The sequence below is a fragment of the Camellia sinensis genome, chromosome 15, assembly GCF_055761805.1.
Source record: "Camellia sinensis isolate YWXY chromosome 15, ASM5576180v1, whole genome shotgun sequence".
NCBI classification, from domain to species: Eukaryota; Viridiplantae; Streptophyta; class Magnoliopsida; order Ericales; family Theaceae; genus Camellia; species Camellia sinensis.
In genome coordinates this window covers 100,366,937-100,388,388 of record NC_138975.1, presented here as the reverse complement: position 1 = coordinate 100,388,388, position 21,452 = coordinate 100,366,937, and positions in this window count along the sequence as shown.

The following is a 21,452-nucleotide window of genomic DNA, read 5'->3' as shown; positions in this document are numbered from 1 at the left end:
TGTTGTTCAAGCCTCAAGATCCATATCTCCCTCCATCCTTCTCATTTTCCTAAAAATTCTTAAGTCCTACACCTTGTGTTCTTCATCACCACCAAGCTCTACCATCACCACTTCATTTCCAGCAACAAGGAGAGCTTCTCAAAGGCTAAAGGAGCTGCAAATTGGTCCAAGAAGCAACAAAAGCTTTGGTCTTCAAGGGTGAGTGACATTTCTCCTCTTTTGACCCTTTTTCTTGATCCATTTGTAAGCCCTATATGCTTTTTGTTTCAAGATCCGGCCCTAACTGAAAGTGGCCTTATTTTGAGCTCATTTTCATGTCTCATTAAGGGCTCAACCCTTTTTGAGCCCTCTATCTTGCACTTGCTTCATTATCCCTCTAAAATACCGTTTTCTTGCATGATATTTTTAGCTCGTGTGTAGTCTGTTTTGGAGCATGACATGAACTGATAATAGGCTTATTTTGAGCCCCTCTTCAATATTGAAGAAGGGCTCAACACTGTTTGGGACCTCCATGTTATACTTGCCTTTATACTCCCTTTTTGGTCCCATTTTTGCATGCTATGGCAGCCTATTGTGCTTTGGTTTTTGGCCATTTTACAGTTCTAGAAATAGCCTTATTTTAGTCCATTCTTCATGTTTTGTTTAGGGTCTTTCATGGTTTGGGACCTCCATAAGCCACTTCATGTTATATCTCACTTTCGGTCCGTTTTCTTGCATGTTTTGTTAGCCTACCATGCTTTTGTTTTTGTCCATTTTACAATTCTAGAAATAGTCTTTTTTTGGCCCATTCTACATGTTTCATTAAGGGTCTTTGGCCTTTTGTGGATTGTTTTGCATACCTCATGTTATAGCCTCTTCTGAGCCTTATTTTGCATTGCATTTCTAGCATGTTTTTATACTGTTTTGGCCATTTTACAGTTCTGGAAATATGCTTATTTTTGGTCCCTCTTCAATGTTGTAGAAGGAAATTTTTCAGTTTGGGCATTGTATATACCACTTGCCTCTTTGGCTATCTTTTGGCCCGTTTTCTTGCATAAATGCTTAGCCATATCTATGTTTGTTTTTGAGGATTTTACAGTTCTGTAAATGTGCATATTTTTGGCCCCTCTTCAATATTGTAGAAGGGCCCGAACCTGTTCGAGGACAGTAGCTATGAGTTGCTTCTTAATCTCATGTTTATTCCCCATTTTTGCATGCTTGTTTTGCCCTGTTTTTGTCCACTTTTTGGCCATGCTATAAACTGGAAAAGTGCTTATTTTGGGACTGCCTTGCTTCTGTATTTACATTCCATGTGCCAATTATGCATGTTTGGCATAGCTATAGGCCATTTCGGGTGCCATAATCTATGTTTCGGGACTATTCCATGCATTTGGTGTCATTTCACCTCATTTCGGGACTGTTTTACCCCACATTTCATTGCTGAAAATCCATTACCATGTTTGCATATCATTTCTCATGCCATAGTTCGCATTTTTGCATTGCCTCGGTTTGCGTGCCCGTGTGCACGCATTTCGAGGCACTTCATTTTCATCCATCGGCCTCTTATGTGAGTGCGGCTGAGGCTCTCTCATGTTAGTATAAGTCCATATCACATTTCCATGTCATTTGCATCGCGTATGCCATTGCCTCGGTTTGCGTGCCCATGTGCACGCATTTCGAGGCACTTCATTTTCATCCATCGGCCTCTTATGTGAGTGCGGCTGAGGCTCTCTCATGTTAGTATAAGTCCATATCACATTTCCATGTCATTTGCATCGCGTATGCCATTGCCTCGATTTGCGTGCCCGTGTGCACGCATTTCGAGGCACTTCATTTTCATCCATCGGCCTCTTATGTGAGTGCGGCTGAATCTCTCTCATGTTAGTATAAGTCCATATCACATTTCCATGTCATTTGCATCGCGTATGCCATTACCTCGGTTTGCGTGCCCGCGTGCACGCATTTCGAGGCATCTCATTTTTACAGCATTGTGCATGCTAGGTTGCATCTTAGATCGCATTCTGTCATTTTCTCGGTTTGCGTGCCCGTGTACACGCATTTTGAGGCATCTCATTTTCATAGCATTGTGTATGTTAGGATTGTACCTTAGTCGCATTTCATGCATGTCATGCATATTGCATCGTGTTCGGGATAGGAGTTAGTCCGGGCACGGGAAACGAGGTGCATTTCGTACTCCGAGTGACGGAATGTGTCTCAATTCCCCAGTCACCGACACTCCGGATCATCCATGATGGAGTTAGGTTTTGTTGTGTTTTCATGTGCATTCATCCAACATTAAATTGTGCAATTCGACTCCTCGGCCATCATGCCTCGGTATGCGTGATTGGTGGCACGAGGATCGAGGCATGCATACATTTGTGAAAATACATTGCTATGCCCCTTTCCTGCTCTCTGTTGCAGCAAAATGAAGAATCAGCGATTTTTCGAGACTTGGCGCGTTTTCCAAGGATAACTGCTAAACAGAGGCTAATTGGGGCATCCCAGTGGATTTCCGCGCAAGGCAGCCCAGACATACATCATCCATCAGAAGCAAGGCAATCCCAGGCTTGCACGCCAGTTTTACTTGCTTTCTTAGTTAATTCATTAATTAATTAGGAATTTGTACATTATTTAGACTGTAACATTTGGACTGTAATATTCTTTATTCGGGACTGTATATTTATTCGGACCCTCTGCGCGAGGGCACAACTGTAATAAGTGTGCGTGTGTGTGTTGTATGTCTTCCAACCCCACGTCTTTCTCCCTTTTATTTATCCGCTTATGATGGTTAGATTAGGGCATATTTCAATTAGCATATAGTATGATAGCATGTTTGCATTCATTCATCTGTTTTGCATGCACCGGGCTCGGCGCATCATACTAACTGCATTGTACTTTCAATTCCCAAGTTGAATACATGATAGTTGTAGCATTTCATATGCCATCTTAGAATAGCCGAGCCTGCTATAGTTGCATTTTGCATGTGTTGCATTAGGCATTTCGGTATACTTAGGACTCATGCATGATTTCTAATGAGTTTCTATTTTGGCTTGGAGTACTCGGTAAGTTTTATGCTTTAGCATCCTTGCATGCGTGTGAGTGACTGCCATGAATAGCATGCTTAACATGAGGCTATATGCTTATGTGATATAACTGTCTGAATGCTTGTGGGTGAAGGTTGGGTTATCTGAATTGGAATAATTCATCAAATGTTTTGTTCCAATTCGGGCGGCCCAGTCTATACTTATACGCTGTGTGCATCACATAGTAACCTAGGCTAATAACCGGAATAAGAACACACAATGTTTTCAAAAATAGATATCATGGTTAGTAGAGGCCGATCTTTGATCGGGCGAGCGGGGGTGCTCACGAAGTGACCTTCCCCAATCGTACCCAAGTTCCCGAGCCGAGGCAACTTTGGTGATGACGGACACGTGGCCTTTGGCACCGAGTCAGGGTTTCCTAAATTTCCCAAAAATAAAATATTTAGGTGGCGACTCTGTATTTGGCAAAGTAGTCCATGTTTGGCACTTCTTTCAAAAATCAGTTTTCTCAAAACAATTTGCCGGATTTGGACTCTTTGGTTCAGATTAAGAACCGTGACAAATTTGAGAGTCCGAGCTGTAGCGAGGTCCCCCGCGGGCTTGTTACAGTTACCAAACTTTCAAAATAACATACGGAATGAATCTAAAATAAAACTTCACATTAAAGCAAATATTTTAATTCATAAATATGTCCCCAAAAAAACTGAAAGTCCAATCTTATTCCTTATTTCATGCAAAGGTAATCATGTTCAAACCAAAAATTCAAATTACTAGTACCAATTTGTTTTTTTCATATGTATTATATATCCTCTTTTCGCGTTTAGGTAAACCTGTAAAGAAAGTTAGTACAAAAGAAAATAAATAACAAACAAATCAAATAAATTAGTAACAATCTTAAAAATAAAATTCTTATTTTATCTAATCAATTCTTAGTAACTCATGCACTAACAACTAAATAACTCATACAATAATACCTAAATCACATAAAATAAATTACATGAATAAGTTACTTGAAAACTAAAAATCATGAGCATGCTGTTATATAGAAGGAAAAAAAAAAAAAAAAAAAAAAAAACTATAAACTAAGAAGCATACAAATCATGGTAGGAAACTAAATATCAATTAACCTAGAAATTAAAATAATAAATACCTAGCATGCATATTGTGCATACTAAAACTGTATTAGAACCAAACACGTGAAAAATATATTTATTTACTTAAATAAATTGGTATGGCTATGGTATGTTGATATTTCAAAACTGCTTTGGTTCTTGGAAAATATTTAGGGCATGTTTGGTAACGCTTACGTTTTCAATTTATATTTATAAAAATTTTATAAACTGATTTTTGTTTATTTTTAGAAAAACATAAACTACAAACGCGTTTGGTTTAGACAAAATGTTTAAAAAAAATTAAAAATATAAAAAAGAGTGAGAAATGGCAAGTGGTGGCGGGTGGTAGGTGGTGAAGAGTGGCGGCGACGGAAGATGGTGGCAGAAAATGATGGCGGGTGGTGGTGGCGAAAGACGGTGGTGGAAAATGGTGGCAGGTGGTCGGTGATGGTGGCAGAAGACGGTGGTGGAAAGTGGTGGCAAGTAGCGAGTGGTGGTGGCGGAAGATGGTGGTGGAAAGTGGTGACGAGTGGATGGATGGTGGTGGCAGGTGGGTGGTGGATGGTGGGTGGTAGTGGGTAGTGGCGGGTGGGTGGAGGTGGCGGGTGGTGGTGGTGGTGGTGGGTGAGTGGGTGACGGGTGGTGGCGAGTGGGTGGTGGTAGTGGTGGTGGCGGGTGGGTGGTGGTGGTGGGTGAGTGATGGGTGATGGTGGCGGTGGTGGGTGGTGGTAACGGGTGGGTGGTGGTTGGTGGTGGCGGGTAGTGGATGGTGGCGGCAGGTGGGCGGTGAATGGTGGTGGCGGGTGGGTGGTGGGTAGTGGCGGGTGGGTGGCAGGTGGGTGGTGGTAGTGGTGGTGGTGGTGGTGGCGGGGGTTGGATGGAGGTGGTGGGTAGGTAGGGGTGGCTGGTAGGTGGCAGGTAGGTGGTGGTGGCGGGTGGTGGTGGCAGATGGGTGTTGCGTGGTGGTGGGGGTAGGTGGTGGTGGCGGAATACGGTGATGGAAAATGGTGGCGGGTGGTGGCTAGTGTTGGGTGGTAAAAAAAAAAAAAAAACTGAAAACTCAAAATGTAAACTCATTTTTTGAGTTTACGTTTTTTGGCCAAATTTATAAATTGAGACCACTGATTTATAAATAAAAAATTTACCGAACAAGTTTTTATTTGAGTTTTTAAAATTTTTGTAAATATAAACTGAAAACGTAAGTGTTACCAAACGACACCTTAGCTTATTTGGTTTGGATTTTTAGAATGTACTTTTCAGAAAATTTAAATTTTTTATTTTTCATATTTTTTATTTTTATTGAATTTTTTTAATATTCTAAGATTTAAAAAATAAAATAAAATAAATTAGATACACCTAACATAAATACACTTAAAAAGTATAATATTTATGAAAAATCTTTGAAAAATTCACTAAATACCAAAAATACAAACAAAAAAAATAAATATGAGAATTCAATACATTTTTCATATTCTTATGTGTTTATTGATTTTTAAAAATATTTTTTTACAAATATTTTACTTTTTAGATATCTCTAAGTAAGGTGCATCTGAAAAAATAAAAAACTTGCCTAAAATTTTAAAATATTCACTAAAAACAAAAAATAAAAATGAAAAATAAAAACTTAATTTTTAAAAAATTTAATTCAAAAAATTAAAACCAAACACACTGATTAGCTCCTTTTTTATTATTTTTTTATTAGTAGAATCATAGAACTAACGCAGTATAAAATTATGGGGAAATTATTCTATAATTACTAGCCGAAGCGAAGAACAAATATAGTGTAATAAATTAATCTATATATATGAATCTATTTGTCTAATTTGATGAGAAACATATAATCTATTTTAAGATTATTGTACAAAATGTGTAATTTAATAAAAATAAACAAATTTATATTTAATTAAATTCCGATCACAGAACAAGAAATGATAGAACTTTTTTATGCTGGAGATTACAATTTGATGCACAGAAACACATAACAAATATTCTGGAATAAAATAGTAAACTGAAACAAGAAATAGGAAGCAAATCGAAACCTATATAATACCACAGTTTAATTAAAACAGATTTACTGTCTCCCAATGGATACTGGAGGTACGCCGTCGTCTGTCTCCTAAAATATGGCGGTCGAAACCAGCTCATGCAGAAGCACCTTTTGAATAGCTTTAGCGAACTTGATGTTAGGTTTTTGTAATTCGCAATCCTGTTTGACAAAACCTCTTTCAGTTGTAATTTTATTTGATATTTTATTTCAGTGAAGCTATGAGTATTTAGATGCGAATCAAACCCGAATTGTGCCTTACAGAGGAGTTTGTGATTTTAATTTTTTCATGTTTGCCACTTCACTGACTATGTTGGGAATCGAGCGAAGAAACAGATCATCCAGTATTTTTGTAGAGGATTTGAACTTCTGGGAAGAAAGTTTTATCGCTCAAACGGTGAAAGTTGCGCTCGAGCGGTTAGCCTATATGTTTCGCACTGCCTTTAGTCACACTACTTGAGCGGTGAAATGTGCACTCGAACGGTCTTCATAATTCTATTTTCTATGAAGTGCGCTATTCACTATATTTAGGGTTTGAGCCATCCAGATTTTCAGAGAGAAACAAGATACAAAGTGTTTTATATTGGAGGGTGCTTTCTGAGTGTTTCCTTGATGATTGAAGAGTGATCAATGGATCTATAAACTTCATATCAACTTTATCAAGAGTTTGTTTATTTTCTTTTATTCAAAAAAGCGAGAGCTGTTCTTTGGTGGATTCCAAAAAATTTGGGCCTGAAGTTTTGGTGGATTTTAGAGTGGCTTATTGTCGTGGATTTGACATCGGCGTTGTGGATTCAACGTTGGGCAAGATAATTCCGAGGTGAAGATGGTGGTAGAAGAGGCACATAGGGGTCAGTTCAATTCGGGCGTGAATTCGCTAGGTAATTAAGGGTACACTTGTGTAATTCATTTTTATCTTCTTAGTGGATTATTTTATAGGTTTAGCCCATGGTTTTTTTATTACAATTGAAAGCGCTCCAATTGTGATTTTTCTACGTTAAATCGTTGTGTCAATTTGTCTTTGATTGTTATTTACTATTTAAAATTGATATATAATCACAAATCAATATCTCAGGGGTTTTAAGATTTTTCACTTGGCAATGTCAACACTCTATCTCTAATAGGAACCAAAGAAGGGCTACCAAAGAAGATAAATTTTTTTTTCTTTGATATAAAAACCATTTCCAAGTTTATAATCTCAAAACACCATCTCCATTTTCCATATCAAAAATCTCTTTTAAAACATACTACTAAATTGGAGAGGAGAGACCTCTATTTATACAAGTAGCGAAGTTTCTAGCCATGAACGCTATGGCATCAATTGCCATTAACCAAGGCCATGAAATACCATCGACTCTAGCCATTAGAGCCATAGTTACAAAGGTTCAAAACTCCAAAAATATTATATAAATTATAATGTGTATATAATGCATAAGTTTTGAGAATTAAACTAAATGGGTTGCAAAATGGATACGAGTGTTGGGTCACAACCCGATCTTAGCCTAATCTCAAACACATATACTAGCTAAGCCCAACATAGCTCAGCCCAAGCTCAAGACTAGGTCCAAGTCTAAGACCAAACCCAGCATATGCACAAGCATAAGCCTAGATTCAATCCAAATCGAGACTAAATCCAAATCTAAGCCCAAATCCAAATAACTTTATTGATATCCACGTTATGAGACAATTCTCATTTACAACTCAATAGTTTCATCCGATCATTTTTGTATTGTAATATTCTCACTTAGGAGAATACAACACCACTTAGACCCACCTTAACCGGTGGTTGAGTCCTATTTTAATTTCATATTAAAGTTGCCAAAAACCATTATTTTCCAACAACAAGTAGTCTAAGTGTTAACTCCAAGGGATTGATGGAACGTAAAGACTTGAGGATAAAATCCAAAATCTCAAGTTCTAGTCACCTAAGGGGTCACTAAAGGTTTGCTAGGTCATAAACTTCAAGGCCCTAGGTGCTCCAAAAATCTTTTCCTAAACAATTCAGTTGTTTGAAACTTCTATAACTATAGGTTAACTACAGGGCATAGTAAGTGTAGTTTGGGGCCTAGGGGTAGGGTAGCAAATGAGTCAAGTTAAGCCGAGCTTTGCTAAGTTCGAGCTTGGCTCGTTTGCCTATCGAACTTATTTATTGAGTTCGAGTTCGGCTCGATAACTAACTAGGGTCAAGTTTGGCTCGGCTCTACTCAATAATTTATATATATATATTTATACTATTTAATATATAAAGAATATATTTATTATATAATTTAAATAAAAATAAATGAATGAACTTGACGAGCCGAGCCAGTTCGCGAACAACTTGGTTCATTTGCAAGCCTACCCGAGATGTACTATCTCTAGGTCTTAGGTTCAACTTCCACTAGGTGCTATCAACTCCTTAGAACCACATCTACGAGTTTTGCTTGAGATTTGTCCAATTCACGTACAGAGAGCGTTTTGTGTGGATCTCGAAATTAGTTGAGGTGTGCGTAAACTGGGTTGGGCACCCAATCATCAAAAAAAAAAAAAAAAAAAAAAACTACATGACTTTAGGATTAGTCGAAGTGCACACAAGTTCATTCGAACACTCAAATTATCGAGAAAGTAGTATAAGTACTCTAGAAATCCTTTTCCAAACAATCTGGTTGTCTGGGACTTCTCATCTCATGATGTATTTTACTCCTAAGTAATGTTATATAAATAAAAAATTTATATATAATTTTCATATATAATAATATGACTCATTATATGTATTTTACTTCAAAATAAAATATTTTTTAAGATGAATATATTTACAATAATAATATTGTCATATTATTCGTGTGAAGTTTTTTTATATGAATTTTATGCAGGTAAAGAGTTCTATTTACTTTATATATAACACTATTGGTATGTTTTATTCAGATTTGACCACCGTCTTAAATTATGTAGAGACCCACATATTTCAATGTGATTTTAATCACTCTCACACTGCTAAGCAGAAATTGAAAAATTATATGAGAAGGAATTTGTTTTTTGCTTATTTATATGAGAAGGAATTTGGTTTTTTGCTTATTTTTTGAGAATTGTTGTTGTAAATATTTGGGAAAATTACGAATTAGTATTATTCTTTAAAAAGTACTTATTCATGAAAATGTTTATAATACTTATAATTAAAATCTATAAACTTAATCATTAATTTAAATTTTATTTTTTAAAACTAATACTAAACAGTTATTTCTCTATTTGAGTCGTGGGGGAGGTGAAAAAAGAAATGGTTGTGGTTTCTCATTTAGATGAGAAAAGAAATGAAATAATTATAATTTCTCACCATCATGTTTGGATGAATAAAAGAGAAATGAATGTGATTTCTTACCTATCTTATTTGGATAGAGTAAATAAGATAAAAGAAAAAAAGAGTTGTATTTCATTTTACTAAAGTAACCTTTCATATTAATAAGTACTATTCTTTTACAAGGATATTTTTGATATTTTAAAAAAGTTTCTTTAAACTCAATTCTTTTCTCATCAAATCTCATCACTTTTTATGAGAAACAAAACTCAAGTTTTGTAAGAGTCCTTTTCTTACCATCTTTATCATTTCTCACCCTATTAAATCAATCAAACAGGTAAAGAGAGTTTGGTAGTGTTTAGTAGAATTTTAGAATTATGATTTGAAAATATAATTGTATTTTGAGTTTGTGAGTTTTGAAAATATGATTTGAGTGTGAAAAATTTGTTTAGTTATAAATTTTGAAAAGAGTTTTGAATTGAGTAATGTGATATATGATATTTGATACAAAAACTTATAACTGATAACCAAACACACAACCCAAAATTTTATTTAAAGTTTATAAAAAATTTAAAAGAAATGTCACAAATATATATATTTTTGTAATATAAACATAAAAGGGCAAAAAAAAAAAAAAAAAAAAAATCAAACATTATTCCAGTCAATCAATCGGACGTTCGGTGAGCAACAATTAATCCAAATTTTCTTATCTTAAAAAGAATTTTCAAAAATAAATATAAAATTAATTTTTAAAAACTCTAAACCAACTCCACGCTCACACTATATTTTAAAACTCCACGAAATGGAGCCTTTGATTCTCACTCTTTCTTTCTTTCTTTCTTTTCTGTCTACCAAATCCTGCCATCCAAACAAGTGTAAATATTTTATTCTTGTGAGATTCTTCCGCTCCTTTTCTGTCGACTTCGCGCAATTGTTGTTCATTTGTGAGGTAGTTGCTGCAGATTTTCGTTGCACATTCATAAATACCTACGTGCATCAAGTTCGAAACAAATGTATGTATGCACGTGCGTGCGTGTAAACGTGACCGTCGGTCTTTATAATATTTATTTTGGCAAATTATATTTCCCCCTTCAACTATTAATTTATAACACGTAACTCCCTTCTTTTATTAATATTTTTGTTATTTAAACCTTAATAATAAAAATACCTTTTCAACTATAGAATCCTCACTATCTAATTTATCTTTCAAAAGGACAAGAATTATATACATACTTTCAAAATCCCCTAATATTTTAAAACTTGTTTCTTTTACTATATTACCCTCATATCTATCAGTTCTCCTATTAAGTCATCTTCCTTATATATTTCAGAGTAAAATTTTACTCTGTATGAAAGTAAAATTTTACCCTGAATAAAAGTAAAATGTTACACTCTGAAACTAAAAGTAAAATTTTACTCTGTATAAAAGTAAAATTTTACTCTGAAAAACTAGTAAAATGTTAGACTCTACACAAAAGTAAAATTTTACTCTATATAAAAGTAAAATTTTATTCTGAAAAATGAGTAAAATGTTAGACTCTACACAAAAGTAAAATTTTACTCTGTATAAAAGTAAAATTTTACTCTGATTCTATCAAATAAAAAAAACAGAGCAATAGAACCAGAGTAAAATTTTACTCTGGTTCTGTCAAATGAAATTAGATAAAAAAACAATAAAAATAAATAAAAAACAAACAAACAAACAAAAACAAAACAAATTAATCAACAAATCAACATATCTAGTTGAGAAGAAAAACTTCTAAAACTCGATCAACAATCACAAATCTCAATGAAAAAAATACATGTGTTCAACAACACTCATACACACAAATATATATATATATATATATATATATACATATTCAAAACTCAAATCTGTATTTAAAAAAATATGTATAACCAAACAACTCCACCCGCACTCTTCTCCACGTGGTCATTGCGAACTCAATGGATCTTCAAATTGCAATAGAAGTTTCAAATTGAGTCTAATTTCGCTTCAAGATAGCAAACACAAGTCTGATTTCGATTCAGTTAGCGAAGTCGATCTGCAAGTCGTTCGAACTTAGAGTTTGCAACCTTTAAGCCAGATGCAAACTGAAATCGCAATTCCAATTAGAACTTGAAATCCAAAGTTCTCATCAAAGTTGACTCAAAGAACAACGAGTCACAAGAGAGAACCCAAGGTCAGATCGCGAAGGACTCCAGTTCGTAATCGCGAGTTCCAGAAGCTTGAATTCGGGTTGATTGTCAAATCGGATCAATTTTGCGATGAAGTCCTTGGTTTCTTAACAGACGCAAATTAGATTAAAGCTTCAAACTAAGCTTCAATTCAAATACACAGGTCAGATTGTGATTGCTTGAACCAGGTAGTGTTCTAAGTCAAAGATTGAATGAATCTTAGGCTTAGATGAACTCGATTTTTGACTGGCCAGAGTCATAGAGACCAAGAAGGTGGAGAGAGAGTGGGTGGAGAAGGTAGGAAGATTTAGTTGAGGGTATAATAGTCTGAAAAAATATTTAAATAATAAATTTTGTCCTTTATGTAAGATTTTATAATTATGAAGGGGTTTAGAAAATTTAATTTTTTTCTTAGTCCTTTTAACAATGAAAGGAAGGTAAAGGGGGTTTATAGCCAAATTTCCCAATAAATTACACTTTACTCTTTTGAATTATCATTTAATATTACTTTACCCTCTCAACTCAGTTTTTATTTTTATTTTAAAGCTAAAATACAATTTTTGAGTTTTTTTTGTAATTGTAATTTTTTTTGTTTTTAGTAAATTTTTTATATTTTAATCAAATTTTAAAAATTTTTGGAAGTACCTAAAAAGAAACAAGTATAAAAAAAAAATAAAGAAGAAAAAAAACAAAAATTGGTGTTTTATGAATCTATTTCAATGATTCGAACCATTCATATTGTAAGGTTCACCGAGTAGATTATCCATGATAAAAATCAAATAAATTAGATATTTATAGTGGTGTAAATTTCGCCCAGCCCAGGCCATGTCGAGCCTCACTGGCTCCTGCCAAAATTCGGACCGGCCCACGGGCCAAAAAATTAGGTCCAAGCCCAAGTCAAGGGGGTATTCGGGCAAAGAGCAGGCCGGGCTGGTAGGCCTAGGCTTGGGCTTGGGGCTTGGGCGGGCTTGAACAATTTTTTTTTGTTTTTTTTTATTTTTTCTATCAAAATTTTATTATTTTGCACTAAAAAAACGCTGGGTCTTTGGCTGGACTTTGAGTAGGCCTTAAGCAGATCGATGGGTCGGGCCCACGGTCCGAACCGGACTTCAAAATGATGGCCCAAGCCCTAACCCAAGGTTTCGGGCTGGACTCAGGCCCGAACCCAAATGGGCCAAATCCACCCCAGGCCACAAGCGGGTTTTGGGCCGTTCACGGGCCGCGAGTCATTTTTACACTCCTAAATATTTATAATCCATAACAAGACTATGTGGGTGTTTGGGAAGTGGGTTTTTATGTAGGTTTTTTTAATTGTAGGATATTATTGGATAAAAAAAATTTAGTGTTTGGGAAGATAGTTGAGTTTTTTTGTGGTTGGATATGATGTTTGTAAGAGAAAAAGTAAAATGATTATGGGGTTGGATGTGATATTTTGTTTGGATTTTTTTTTTTTTTGCAAAAAGTTTGTCTTTTAATGTAAAAAATCAAAAAAAAAAACCCGACACACAAACTTCCCAAACACCACCATATTTATGTTCAAAAAATAAAAAAATAAATGAACGGTTAACATAATTTTGGTAATTTTTTTTTTTTAAAAATGATTATGGTTCAATTATGAGGCTATGTATATCCGATTAATTTCATTTTTTATATGAACAATACACTTGATGAATCCTATAATATGAATGGTGCAGATCATCAAAATAAAATCGAAACAAACCTCTCTTTGTCCTGGTATAACTAAATTAATTTTTGGGACAGGTTTGAAGCTACCCATAAGTCATATGTTAATTTTTCATATATTTAAGACACATACCCTTAACAAAATATTTACAGTGGTATAAATTTATAATTTAAAGTGAAATGGTGTATCATTTTTTAGGTGATGGTTGACCGCCTCTCTCAATTGACATGATCTCTTTACTATTTAGGATTGAATTTTTAACTTTTTTTTTTTTGTGTGACTATTTTTGAATTTTTTTAGTCAAAAAAATCTTTTTTCAAATGAAGCCTTTATTTAAGTAGTTTTAGAATTTTATTAAAAAAATACATAAAATTAAAATAATTAGGACAAAAATGCAAGAAAGTGTATAATTTGGACAAGATCAGTCCCGACTTTTGTTGAGCCCAAGATGAACTCAAAAAATAGGACTCGGCCTTCATACATATTTTAAAATATAGAGTAAATTATGTAAATTATAATGCCTCACTTTTAATTACTCAGACACTATTACCAAATCCATTATTATAATTCAATTTCAGAGACAACATGCAGAATTTCTATTCATTAACAAGGATAAATAAATAAAGATTCTCTCATTCGAATACATAATGAATGCTACATGAGTTACAATTAAATAAATCGCCCGCATGCTTACATCATAAATATAAGAGAAAGGTTTCAACCCTTTTACAACATCAACATTCCGCCAACAAGTAAAAGGCCTTGTGGCCAACACATAAAGAAGATCTTTGACCTTGAAACACTTCTCAACATCACCTGAAAAAGAATTAGCAATGTGGGATAAACATAAAGTTCAGTAGGGATCCCAATATAATCCTAAATAATAACAACATACAGATAGCTATGATCATGGATGCTCCATATCATACAATATAAATAATGTGACGGTTTATAGTCAAAGTATAATATATAAACTTTTTCCAAAAATCGTTCAATTTGTTCCACAATACGTAACGTTCTCTTTTCCTTCTCTTATATTATCCATGTCATACAGAATATATATTAACAATGCATTTTCTATAACGTGCTCACAAAACCCAGTCACCTTTCATTGCTTACACTTCCAACCCATCACACACACCCATTACTAATACCTTTAATACGAAAAGCAATAACGCACATGTCAAGACTACTACACAATCATATGAGACAACCTAACCTCATCAACCAAACTGTTACCACATATGATATTCATAGGTAAACCAGTTCAACACTGAAACCCCAATCCGTGCTTTACCTGCCTTAGGCACGGTAAGCTAAGGACACACATTTACACCATGAAACACCAATTTACTAGACACAAGCTAGAAAGTAATGGTACCTCTGCCAATTTACCAGACACAAGCTAGCAGGGAATGGTACCTCTGTCAAGTTCTCTAGGCGCTAGCTAGAAAGTACTGATACCTCTCATTCTAAGCGCAGTATACATACGCATAACTACAACTATCCAAATCTCATGGAACAAAAGCCCAACAATAACAGTAACATATATCAAATGTTCAAAAGTCCATTCTCCCATTTATTCTCAATTTACAAAAGAGTTAAAATTTAATTTTCTCCCCAAAATCAATTTCCTTATTTTTCTAATTCACAATACTCCAACCATATTCTAATAATTCATTTTCTTCCTTTATAAATCTCAAATCCGTAGTTAACCAAAACCACAACCCAACTCAACTCAAAATATATTTCTCAAAACAATCTCAATATCTTGGTTAACTTCATTTTTAGCAATTACTACATTAATACAATCCACACAATACATAACATAACTATTACTTACCTTTACCCCTTTTTCCAATTGAGCCAATTACATAACATTAGGGTTTTTTTCCTTTCTCGACATAAACATATTTAATTACTCTCCAATTAACCAAAACAACTGCCAATTAACGATTACAATCTCCAAGTATCAAACTCTCTGTCACAACCCAAACCAGCCCCTATAGGTTCAGCGTCGTAACCGGCCAGTAATCCTCGGATTACCAAAGGCCTCTTAACAGAATAACATATACTTAGGGGCTGCAGAAGAAAATATATAAAATATGTATAGTCCATTGAGCTATGAAGACATACATGGGACAGATAATCTGAAACTTTTATAAACTTACGAGTGACGTCAGAAGATACAATATTTACACGTCACTCCACGTACATATAAAAAGAAAACTTGTCCGTAAATCGAAAGAAACCAAACCTAATTCATTCACAAAAAAATAACTGCTAAACTTGACTTAATCCGAAACCTCCTCGGGAGGCACAAAGGCTAGCAGACAAAAACAAAACCCTTCAGGCATCATCTTAAGCCTGGTCGGGCGCCTGGTCACCTATATATATAGTATAAATAGTGAGCGGGAGCCTAGTGAATAATAATAAAGTAAAGGGGTTTTTAATAAATGATGTCTATCATAGAGTTGGGAATTAGAGTTTATATCAGAAACAGAGTCTTATGCATATTCAGATTTCAATTTAGAAATAAATTCATATACATGTTCATACTCATTTTTGAAGTTCATACATTTCACATCATAGTGCATGGCACATCCATTAGTATTAACAAATCCAATGACCTATAAAGAGACAGCCGTGGAGGCATTCTGATGACCCATAAAGGGATAGCCATAAGGCATTCCGATGACTCATGTGCACAGAGACGTTTCCGATGACCCATAAAGAGACGGCCGTAAAGGCATTCTGATGACCCATAAAGGGACGCAAAATATCATATGATAATATGGATGCCACGAGTACATTTCAAAAATTTAGACGATCATTCACACAAAACATAGCATTTCAGAAAACTAATCATGTCGTATCATCAGAAAATAATCAAAGTCTAACATAACTTTACAGAGTTATTACTCACAAATAACAGATGGCTCCAAACAGACGAATAGAGTAGGCAATTTAGATATCTTGCGGCACGTGACCTACACAGGTACAAAACGAATACATACTGAATTATACACCCGAAAAGATTTACTTTGTTCGTTCTTATTTTGGTGTATCTCTACTTTAGTGTGCCTTAATCATGGCCTAGGAATGCCTAGGATGGCATAAGGATGCAAAAATGCACTTGAAAACACTTAACACAATTTACTGAAAACAGATCCTCGCTCGCGCGCAACTTCCTACGCTCGAACAGACATGCAAAATGTGAGTGGTTGCTCGAGCGCAAGATCTATCGCTCGGGCAGTCTGTAAACTTTTGCAAAAGTGCTAGTTACTTGATTTTTTCGCTCCACACTCGCTCGAGCGTAAGAGATATGCCCTCGCTCGAGCGCAACTTTTGTTACTCAAGCGGCCTACAAAACAGAAGAACTTCTGAGAGCATGCATTTTACGCTCGAGCGAACTTCTGGTCGCTCGAGCGGAAATGCTCGCACTCAGAGTGGTTGCTCGAGTGTGGATTTCTTCACCCGAGCGTAGGAGCAAAATTCTAAAATTTTCAGATTTGCTCCCAAGCTCAAAACTCAATTTCAAAATCTTCAAAACACATCTTTTTGGACCAAAACTTAGTAAAACATTGAGAAACTCGTAGTGCATGATGAATTACAAACTATTTTGCAAAATCAAGCCCAAAAGCTATGCCAATTGTAGTAAACAAACTTGAAACTTCGATAACATAACTTATATGTAATGTTATGAATTCTAACCTTTCAAAACATGATCAAATGAGTCATTAAGCTCAAAAACAAGTTGAATTCTTTGAACAAAACTAAGATATGAACATGCATGTGAGAATTCTTGTAAAAACAACTTTAAAACTTCATGATATGCACATACATGTATGATTTGAGCTACAATTCTTTAATCCTAGCTCATTCTCATGTTAGTCCACCTCCTTTATTTGAATTCTTACAAAAACTAACTCAATTAACTAAGGGTTAGACTTCTTACCTTAGATGCTCAACTATGGTCTCTCTAGAGTTATTTCGTTGAAATTCTTAGCGAAATCTCCAAATTCTCAATCAACTCCTATGTTGAAGCCACTCTCCTCTTAGTCTCTCTCTCTCTCTCTCTCTCTCTCTCTACACGTTTGAACTCAATCAAGAGGAGATGGGAGTGCAAAAGTGTATATGACGTGTTGAGGTGGTCTTATATAGGCTTGGCTAAAGGCCTAATTACTTTGTTGATTAATTAATCAATTGGGCATTAATTTATTCTAATTTAATTATTCCGAATCGAATTTCAATTAAACCTACTACAAAATTTCATAAATCCCAAATAACACATAAATCAAGTCAATTTTTGACTCAGATGCCGATAATACTTTTAATTTGCAAACCGAAATGGAAACATGAACAAATCTTCCTACGAGAGACAGATAAAAGTACAAATAATGCATCACACATGTAATTAATTCAGGATATGATCTCAATAACTTATTACACATATTAAATCATGGATTAACATTAATCATGGGTCGGGATTATTACACTCTAGATCCCTCTTTCATGATTTTCAAAAAATCCATAACAAACATGATTTAATACAATAAAAATCTACCACATGTCTATTTATAAATGAGGTATTGAAAAGAAGCAAAGAAATCCCTACCTTTAGCAAGAAGAGGAGAAAACTCGAAAACCCGACTTCGACGAAAATACGATCTGCTCAGATTACTAGAAAGCTCTCTTTGTGCTCTACGTTTTGGTATATGGAATTAGGGCGAGATTTTAAGTAAAAGAATATGAAATCCAAGCTTGAAAGCTTGGGACTTTCAAAAATAGAGGAAGAAGAGAGAAAAGAGAGAGAGAAATGATCTAGATTTGACCAAAAAGTGACTTTTTAAATTGTTGATCCTGAACATACTGCTCGAGCGATGAAACTTGCACTCAAGCGTCAGAGACATAAGACCGCTCGAGCGCAAAATAAAAACTCTCAGAAGTTCAAACCTGCAAAAGTACTGGATGACCCGCAAGACCGCTCAAGCAATGAAACTTTTGCTTGAGCGCAAAACGCAAACTCCCAAAAGTTTAGACATGCAAAAATACTGGATGACCCACAAGACCGCTCAAGCGAACAATCAGTCGCTTGAGCGATGAAGAAGAAAAAATTACAAGTTGTTACATAAATAGTCTCTATAGTTTACACAATATGTCAATTTGGTCCTTATTGTTTTAATTTGGTCGATTTTGCCATTATGTCGTATTAGTCCAATAGATAGTAGCTATTAGGTTTGGTACATGAGAAGTCAAACAATGTATCAATTTGGTCCCTGTCAAAATTGAGCAAATTAAAATAACAGGAACTAAATTGACACATCGTTTGAACATGTGACGACTTTCCGTCCACCAAATCTAACATTCGTTATTTATTAGACTAATATGACACAATCCATTAAATTAAGGGACAAAATAAAGCAAATGAAAATAACAGAGACCAAATTGACACATCGTGTAAACTATAGGGGCCATTTACATAAATTACCCTAAAATATATATTGGTAAAATAATAACAATCTTCAATTTCAATTTAAAATTTTTTTTTTCTTATACATACACAAAATTTACTTGTATATATAAACACTAAAATTACAATTTTTATACACATGGAAATCACTTAAAATATTAAGTGAGAAATCTGATTTTGAAATATTGCATTAGTAAGTGAATTAATCATATAATTTATTTTTTACAACAATTATAATATTGTATTTCTTAAGTAATTTCATATGATTTTATAAGGGAAAATATTTATAATAAAAAAAAGTGAGGAATTGAAAAAATAATTGCAAACTCATGAAAGTACAAGTGGTTTATACACTAAATTGTGCAAATGAGTTTGTATTTTCATAAATCTGCAATTATTTTTTCTACTTCTCATTTTTTTTGATATTTTATTTATTTATTTATTTATAATTGACATAAATTATAGTTTGTGAGTTTGACATAAATCATAATATTGAGATACATTTTGAACATTTTTTATTGTTAATATTATTAGTCTATTCACACTTTTTCCTAACGTGGTATATTGATTTGTAACATTTTTTAAATTTGAACTTCAAAAAAAAAAAAAAATCAGAGACAATTGTAATTGATATAGTCAAATAATATTTTATACATAATTTATGCACTTGGCAAACAACCATCTATTACATTTAAATATTTCACCAATTCAATTGTTTAAAAAAAATTCTATGAAATTTCATTTTTAAACTCCTAATACTATAACGTCATGTTTGGTTCACTCAAATGAAATTGAATTGAATGGAATAATAATTTCTTAGTCTCTTTATAGAATAACTATTTCCTTATAATAGTGAATGAGATTTTATTTATAATATGTTAGGTTTTCATAATTGACAATCTCGTTGGACAAAATTTTATTTAGTTGTATTTTTATTCGCTTTATTGTATTTGTGAGGTTATAAGAGTTTAGATACGAATTCAACCCGAGTTGTGGCTGTGCAGAGAGTTTGTACTGACATTTCGTATCTTGGCTTAAACATTCTTATTTGCCACTTCGCTGACTAAGCACGGGGATTGAAGTGCTTTGACCGCTCGAGTGGTCTTTCATGCGCTCGAGCAGTGAAGTGGATCATCCAGTATCTATGCATGTGACTTTTGGGAAGGGTGTTTTACCGCTCGAGCAGTAGAAGTTGCGCTTGAGCGGTTGGCCTATATGTGAGTATTGCCTTTAGTTACACCGCTCGAGCAGTAAAGTATACACTCGAATGGTCTTTGCAGATATGTTTAGTATAAAGTGCACCATTTACTATGTTTGGGTTTAACCCATCCAGATTATTAGAGAGGATTAAATACAAATATCACAATTGAAGGTGCTCCAATTTTGATTTTTTTCATGTTAAATCGTTGTATCGTTTTGTTGTTAATTGTTTGATTGGGATTGCTATTCATTGTTTAAAATTGAATAATAATCACAAATCAATATCTCAGAGATTTTTAGAATTTTCATAATATTTTTTCATTATTTTTCAATAAATCAAACATGAGGATGAATATTATGATGGAATGATTTCTTTATTTCACTTTGTTTCAATGAACTAAATATAACTTAAAATCAAAAATTATTTGCGAACTTATTTTTTAGACAAAATTCAAGGGTCCCAAATGGCCTTGCTCGCCTTAGCTTAAGGTTGGCCTTGACTTTAGAGAATAAAATGAAAGTAAACACTTATTTTAAGAGCCAAAATACTACAAAATGAAGATATGAGTGGTGATCACACCATAATATGGTGAACCCTCTCACACCATATCATAATCCTCTTTTGGTGATCAGTAAACCTTCCCGCAAGATGTAAAATAATCTGGAAGTATTTTGGTGTTTGAATTTAAACACAAAGAGACACAATGCTTCGTAGCATTGTATCTATTTCCATACATCATGATGACTCTTGGCAAAGGTTATCAAAATACTTATAAATAGTTGGAACAGTAGGTCTTATGATTTACTTCCAAAAACTAGAAAACAGTATATATATAAAAACTATGTTTGCTTCCGGATTATCAATTTTGTCTTGCATGATAAACACCCTCACGGGCCTCTCGATCATCACCATTGTAAAGTTCATCTGTCAGTGGTATCAGAGCAAGTTTGTACACATAATTGCAGATATTGAATTACAGTCCGAAAGAACGAAAAATTTTCGAAACGTTTTTACCAAAAATTCAGAGTATAATCGACCGTCAATCTTCGGCTTTGGTAAATTCCGTTTGTTTATTTAATCATCACCAACGTGTTGTATCTCCAGAAAATTATCCAAAAAAAATAACCGTTGGTGGTACTATTGTTTCGAACCTTGCCGAAAGTGAGGCCGAATTATACCGCTAGAAACAATTTTATAAAATATTTTTCAGTTCAAATTATGTCTCCAAATTAGCACTATCTTGTTCTTCTCAAAATTTTGATAACAATGGTGATATTCGTTGTGAAAAACGAAAAAAAATTGATCCACAAAGTTCAATTTTCAATATTTGGTCTCCGATACCAGTTGCCAGAGAAGAAAACCAGAAACATTCCGTTGGTGCATCTGTTTTGCAAAGATCATCCATTGGTTCAAAAATGAAGAGAAAAGGGCAAAAAATAAGAGTTACAGTAAGGAAATCAATTCCT